The sequence below is a fragment of the Malurus melanocephalus genome, unplaced genomic scaffold (assembly GCF_030028575.1).
Source record: "Malurus melanocephalus ecotype Western Australia unplaced genomic scaffold, MMel_1.1 scaffold_97, whole genome shotgun sequence".
NCBI classification, from domain to species: Eukaryota; Metazoa; Chordata; class Aves; order Passeriformes; family Maluridae; genus Malurus; species Malurus melanocephalus.
In genome coordinates, this window is record NW_026623329.1 from 511,429 (window position 1) to 517,468 (window position 6,040).

Consider the following 6,040-nt stretch of genomic DNA (forward strand, 5'->3'; position numbering starts at 1 on the left):
ACACAGCTTCAGGCCATTCCCTCAGGTTCCATCACAAAGCAGAGATCAGTGTCCACCCCTCCTCTTCCCCTCATGTGGAAGTTTTGGACCATTATGGGATCTCCCCTCAGTCTCCCTTTCTCCAGATGAACAGAACAAATGCCTTCAGCTGCTCCTTGCACAGCTTCCCTAGAATGGAGTTCACAATCTTGTCTTTCTCTTATACAAATAAATCGAGCTTTAATGCATAATTCAGGCAGCTGCAACCCAAACAGATGATGAAGAGCCTTGCCCTGGGCTCTCCACCAAATCAGCTGAGTGATCTCTGCCAATCACATCGCTGTGCCTCAGTTTCCCTCACTGCAGCACTGACACTTCCCTCCCCAGAATGTGGGAAGAATCAGCTTGCAGGAGAAAGCACTCTGTGTTCCCAGCTTGTTTTTGTGTRTTATCCCAGCACGTGTCCCCAGGGATGATGCTGGATTACTCATACACCTCTYGAGTCCGCCGTCTCTAATTCCTTTTATTTGAAAGAATTAGGAACAGTCGTGCTATCCAGGAAAACACAGCTCTCACAATGCCGGCACCAGCGTCACAGAGCTGTGCTCAGCAGGCTGTTCCTGAGAAACTCCTGGGGCTTTCAGGTGGATTCACCTCAAACTGGGGCGGAAATGGGGAGGTGGGAGTGATGAGAAAGGAGAGGACAGATCGTCTCGGAACGCTGCAAGATGAGGTGAATAGTGAGGAAAGAGTGTGGGAAAGTGGATGATTGATGGGAGACCAGGATCCTGGGTCACCACTGGTACAGAACATTTTAAATGGCCAGGAAGGATTTTGGGATTCATCTGGGAAGGGAGAGGCTGTCAGAGATGGGAAAAGCTTGGAATATTTTGCCTGTYATGGCAGAGGTTGTTGATGTTGAGTGTTGATGGTGTGGATCCGGAAGTTGTAAACAMCAAGGATGAGGAATTTGGGGTTGAGACAGAGGTCAGAATTGTAAGGAAGGGGTTTAAACTGGTTAAAGAAAAGAAAATTCCAAGGTTCATACCAGTCAATATGGAACAGCTTTCAGCAAGCTCCTTCCTGTCCTCCTGAAAGGCCAACAGATGCCATAAAAGGTTTGTAGTGGGTTTTCTAGGAAAAGGGTGTTGCCCTGTGGAGGCTGGGAACCACCTTCCCATCCCTAATTTTTGTTTTGCTGCACCAGTGTTGCCATGGCGGCTGATCCCTCTGAGGATGCTCAGGTCTCAATAGCCATAACAAAATGGATGAAGAAGGTGTGATGGATCAAAACCTTCTCTTCCTCATCCTCCTKCCATCACGAGTTTTTAAATGTAGAAATTCTTTTGTTTGGTTTTCTTTTTTCTTTTTTTATTAGTGACAAGATGAGTTCTTGTGCAAGCCACAAAACTCAGGGAAACACTTAGGTTTTAGGTGACTTTTGAAGTTATTTTCCTTTTTGATTTTGAGGTTATAGCCCAAAACTCTTCTTGAACACTGCTCACTTGCTTTTAAGGATCTGGTGGTACCAACTTCCATAAATTGATGTCGTGTGAAAACAGACAAGTCATCAGTTCTCCTTGGGAAAGATGAAGGATCTGCAGAAGAGCTGCAGGCACAGGGAATATGGAAAGGAAGGACCCGGGTGGAATGTTGTTTTCTATAAATTTTGGGTCTTTGTTTGGAAGATAATTGTATCTAACACCATCTGTCAAGAGGGAGTGAGAACCCAGGAGCAAATGGAACAGGGAAGGACAAAGCTCTGAGCTTGTCTCCAGCTCTCCAGCTCTATATTTCAAGGGAGAAGCTCAAACTGCACCAGGGGAGGTTTAGGGTGGATATCAGAAAAAAATTTCTCTGAAAGTGTTGTTGAGGTGTGGCACAGTGACCCCAGAGGAGAGGTGGAGTCCCCATCCTGGGAGGGATTTAAAAGCCATGTAGATGTGGCACTTGGGGACATGATTTAGTGGTGGCCTTGGCAGTGTTGGGTTGATGGTGAGACTCACTGATCCCAGAGACCTTTTCCAACCTAAATAATTCCATGATACAAAGCACCCAGTTTCATAAAAAGCCATGGCAAAGAGGGAAGAAGAGCAGTAATCTCATTTTTCATCCTTTTCCAACTGTTCTTCTCCTATCCCCTACAGCAATAAAATTCCAGGAAGGATGGACATGGGAGGGATCTCGAGTCTCCTGGGAATGATAGCAGAATCCCTCCAGCAGGGAGTGGGAATAACTAGTAACACCTTCCTGAGCCCTGCTGTGCTCTCTGTCGGTGCCTCCCGCCCCCTCACCGACTCCAGGCAAAGAACACCCACCTGCCAGAGGGAGCTGGGATGGAAAAGTTCACCTGGAAGGGAAAAAAAGCTTTCCCTGGAGGAGGTGAGAGATGGAGGATCCTGTGAAATGCCACGGCTGCATTCTGAGAGGGACTTTCTGGTCTGAACCTGATCTGGGTGCGTCAAAGATGGGCAGGTGAGGGGGACAAAGCATTCTCACCATTGTCACACAGAGAGGAATGGAAAACRGCAGAATTCACCCAGAAAATTTGGCTCATTTGGGTTAATGAATCTTTTGCATCTTCCTCAGGAAATCTCTCTCTCACATTTCCAAACACTGTTTAATTTGAGGCAGTGTGTGAGACCGACTTTTAACAATTTATCTTGACAGCTGCCAGCCTGGAACGGGACAAATTCCTCAGCRCTGCGGGAGGATTGATGTAGATGGATCTGTGTTGCAGATGGCTGTAGGCACATTTGCAGGTGTTTGTGGGGTTTTGGCTCCTTCTCCTGACATCTTCTATCTAATTCTACTTTTTTTTTTCTTTTTTTTTTTTTTTTTYTTTWTATTCCATCTCCTCCAAGAGAAGATGTTTGACCCACCTGGGAAATCACAGCTTGCTCCCCACACCACCAGCTCACAGCTGGGACTCTCACTGGTCGCTCTGGCACCTGATCACAGAATCAGAGAATCAGAGTTTGAGTTAGAAAGATCTTAAAGATCACCCAGTTCCATCCCCCTGCCATGGACAGGGACCCTTTCCACCAGGCCAGGTTGCTCAGAGCCCCATCCAGTCACTTGGATTCTCCATCAGCACATGCACAAACTGACAAATCATATTTCTGGACATCTTTTTTCTTGCTGTCAGGTCCTACTCCTCTTGAGGAAGTTTGTAACATCAAGCTCCAGAAGCTTGTGTCACTGTGTTTCCAATGCAAGAACCTTTACGGGAATGTCAGGAAAAAGATTTTCTATATTAATTTTATTTTCTATATTATTTCTATTTCCTATATTAGTTATTTCCTATATTATTTCTATTTCCTATATGATTTCTATTTTCTATATTATTACTATTTTATATACCATTATTATTTTCCATATTATATCTATTTCCTACATTATTTCTGTTTTCAGCATTGCCCCTTCTAAGCCAGGCACCACTGAGAAGACCTGAGACAACAAATCCTGTAGAGACCATTCACTGAAGGGTTGGATTTGATGAACCTCTTGGGTTCCTTCCAACTGAAAATATTCTGTGATTTTGTGAAATATCCAGAGCTGACAGGGCTTGGAATAAGGAAAAACTCCTTCATTTTGATGGATGACCACAGGCCTGAAGTTCTGTGCAGGTCCCTTGCTATCAGGCAGCTGAGAGGTGTTATTTTATTTATTAGGGAAGTTGAGTTCCTCTCCACACCTTGAGCTAACAGGTTTTTCCCAAGAGAAGAACTAAAATTGAAAAGGAACTGAGTTTTGCATCTACTGTCTATATTGAGAGCCTGAGAAAATTAAAAAAAAAAAAAAAAAAAAAAAAAAAGAAAAAAAAAGTAGCTCTTAACTTAGAAACTTCAGCTCCAAGTTTAAAGTTAGAGGTGATGATCTGAGACCTTAAGAGCTAAAAATCTTTGAGCTGAAAAAAAAAAAAACCTAGCCTCAGTGGATTTTCATGCCTTGTACTGCCAGTTTGATGTACATCTGCTCTTGGTTTTTATTTTAAGGATTGGTTTCAAGAGTAGGGAGCTTGAAGGGCAAATCTGGAGCCGAGGGAAAGTCTGAACTCCCCTTTTGGAAGCTTTCAGGTGGCTGCAAACCCTGCATCCCTCAAGCAGCCCAGCACATCTGTGGCCACCCGTGAGGATCTTTAATGGGGTGACTTCAAAACCAGCAGCTGATGAAGCTCAGCCTGAGATAAAAAAAAAAAAAAGCTGCTGCCGTTTTCTATGCAAATTTTATGGTTTTCYGAAGCCCGTTTCACTTCTCCTCCTCCGTATAATTCTCCCTCTCTCGCTCCTCCTGTGGAGGTGCCAAAGCCTCCTCCATCAATTTGTGTGAACTTCTGCTTGAAAACTGGAGCAGAAAGTCACCCACGGAACCAGGCTGGCATGAAAATACCGGAGGCAGAGACACCGAAAYGACTCGAGGAGTTTCCCTCCTGTGTCAGGGTGAAAGAAACAGGAATGTGGAATCCACATCCACCAAAACCCCTGGGGGATGGGACACCTGCCCAGCATCTTCTGACCATGGGCAGGGATATTGCTYATTATAAATCTGGTTTTTGAATTGCTTCCTACTGTCTTTTAATTCATAATTTTATCCGTTTGTTCCTTATCTGGGACTTGAAGTGTTCTCTAATCTGCTGCTTTTCAAAWTTWTTTTTTTTTTWAATTTTTTATTTTATTTTTTTTTTCTGCGAAGGATGAAACAACTCAGCAGGTCAAGCTTTCTCCCAGACATTTCCAATTGCTTGGAATGAGGGATTAGAAGTCATAACTGAATTTCCAAAGCAAAAGAGAAGTTTCCAACCCTTGTGGCACAAGTCAAGGAGTTTAGAAAGCTGATCTAAGTGTAGTTTAAAGCCTTACATGATATAGAATAATTAAAATAGCTTTTCTACTGGATCCTCATATTTTTTACGTTAAATACTTCCCCGAATTTGCAGAGTTTTGCCAAGGATGTTTTCTGCACTGTAGATCCTTGTTGGGAACCAAACTGAAATCCACCCACCTTTCTGTGTGGAATCTCAAATTCTCCCCAAGCTGTCACCTCCTGGATGCTCCCAGAAARTGCCAGAAGAGTTTTTATTCCTGTCCCAGCCTGAATCCCACCTTGGGMAGGGGAATAAAAATCTGCATATCTAATAAGCAACAGCAGGAAGCTCCACAATCCCATTTCTCTCTGCTTTTCTGAGCACAATTTGCATATTTAARCAGCCTACTTCCCCTTGGAATGAACAGTGCTTCATGTTCTCTCCTTTTCCTCTGCTTGAACCCTGCAGTCACAAATAAAATTAGGTTTTGCTGTTCAAACTGAAAAGAGAGCCCATAGCCCCAAAAGTTAACGGCCCCATTAATGACCTAAATTGAATTTAATTAATCGGCCACACACAATAAAGCCAAGACCTTTTAAAGGTATTTTGACTGCCTGTTTACTTGAGTACCTGTGAGGAACTGACCTGGATCCAAAAATTTTTTTTTTTATTCTCCATGTTCAGAGCATGTCCTGGACAGTTGCTGTATTCCAATTTTTTCATTTTCCTTTTTCTTTTTTTTTAAATTTTTATTTTATTTTAGAGAGTTTTTTGCGTGGCACATGTCCACACCCCTTTTTGTGACATGGTTTAAGACAGTGAGATAAATCTTCACTCAAATTTTTATGGGGTTATTTTGAATGACCTGAACGAAAGAACTGTTCTGATCCCCATAGAGAATAAATCAGAATCATAAAATGATTTKGACTGGAARGGACCTTAAAAAYCATCTCATTCCAATGCCCTGACACCTTTCCCTGTCCCAGGCTRCTCTAAGACAMCCTTGGATAMAACYTGGCCYTGGACWCTTCTGGGATTGKGACATCCACAGCTTCTCTGGGCAGCCTGTGCCAGGGCCTCCCCACCCTCACAGGGAAGAATTTCCTTCCAATATCCAATCCAACCCTGCCCTCTGTCAATTTAAAGCCATTTCTCCTTTCCTGTCCCTCAGTCCCTTGTCCCCAGTCCTTCTTCAGCTCTCCTGGAGTCCCTTTTGGCACTGGAAGAAGCTCTGAGATCTCTCTGGAGCCTTCC